At 31.3% G+C, this 1,521-nt stretch overlaps 1 non-coding gene across 1 annotated transcript; it reads right to left on the bottom strand.

Annotated features, from left to right (window-relative positions):
* Nucleotides 1–1,222: 1,222 nt before the first annotated feature.
* On the bottom strand, nucleotides 1,223–1,296 carry TRNAN-GUU. The gene has a single exon. It is a non-coding gene; the product is annotated as a tRNA-Asn (tRNA).
* Nucleotides 1,297–1,521: the final 225 nt, after the last annotated feature.

Genomic DNA, 1,521 nt, shown 5'->3' with positions numbered 1-1,521 from the left:
AACCCGCCCAACCCGTCAACTAGCCTCTAATATATAATTTTTATAAAATTATATATATATATATATATATATATATATATTGATAATGTATAAATTTTATATAATTTTTATTGATATTATATTTTGTTTCATTTTACCTAAACGTATAGGTTACCAAAAGAGATTCACGATAATTGAATGATGACAAATAATCTAATTAATAAGGCAAATTATTGATTTTTTTTTTGCAGCAACAACAAATTGATATGTTGAAAAATATGAATGATATTGATAGATATTTGATGGACGAATCCATCAATCTATGACGCTTTTAAAGAGTTACATTAGAAAAATATCTTATCTAAAAGAGTTTCAATATGTTTATAGGATGGTTTTGGACGTGTAAATTCTATGATGTTTTTTTAAAATAAAGTGTCTTATTAGTTATTTTATGCAACACGACTTGAAAAAGTGTCATATGAGCATAGGTGTCCTGAAAATAGATGAGTTTACGGGACACTTCTCAAAATATTTCTATAAAATAACTAATATGATACTTTATTTAAAGATCATTCTAAAACACTTATTGAAACGTCCAAAAACGTTCTATAAACCTATTGTAACATTTTTAGATAGGACGTTTTATGATATAGTCTATAAACTTAAGTTTTATGAATTATTTCATTCGTCAAATTATGTAACTACTAACCCACCAACCCAACTCAACCCGCAAGGGTTGGGTTGGGTTATACTTTTGAATGAGTTGGGTTGGATTGGGATTTTCCAAACCGCCATAATTGGGTTGGGTTGTAAAATTGTTGTAAACCGCCCAACCCAACCCGCGTTCACCCCTATGTGAGATCATGTGTTCAAATATTTTATCGCAAGTATTTTAGAAACATAGTAATCTGAAATTAAAAGTCAAAACCTAAGAAAATGACACACAACAAATTGATACGATAACACTTTTCACGACCTCATAATATTTTACACTACAGCATAGGAACGAAACGGTGACCCGTGCCACTGTATGCACTACACTGGGTCCATCCGTGTACATAAATAGAATGGGTTTTTATGTGTTATTCTCCAATACGAAGATTAAATGATAGTCAAAGTCGAGGGCCTTGTTGGAAATTTTCAAAAAGTTCGAGGGTGTCTCATGTAAATGATTTATTCAATTTGAGAGGGGCTTGTTGTACATCTTGAAAAGTTGGAGGACTATCAAAAGAAAATTTTAATACGCTAGAAGGAGGGCTTGAACCTCCGACCTTGTGGTTAACAGCCACACGCTCTAACCAACTGAGCTATTCCAGCTTTGTTGTTGCTCTATTTCTTCCTCTCATATATAAACAAAAACACTTTTTAATGTATTATCTTTCCCCAAAAACAATCATTCATTTAGGGTTTAGAGTTTAGGGTTTAGGGTCATTTTCAATAGAAGATAATTCCACATGAATCTAATAGGAGTAAAAAAAAATCTGATTTTGGTGTAAATCATGTACGTTATTGATATTTTATAGGCCTTGAGAAAGATTCGGG

Source organism: Cynara cardunculus (genome assembly GCF_001531365.2).
Source record: "Cynara cardunculus var. scolymus isolate 2C chromosome LG 2, CcrdV1, whole genome shotgun sequence".
Taxonomy (NCBI): Eukaryota; Viridiplantae; Streptophyta; class Magnoliopsida; order Asterales; family Asteraceae; genus Cynara; species Cynara cardunculus.
Note: the sequence above shows the minus strand (reverse complement) of the source record. Positions and strands in the feature narration are given on the sequence as shown.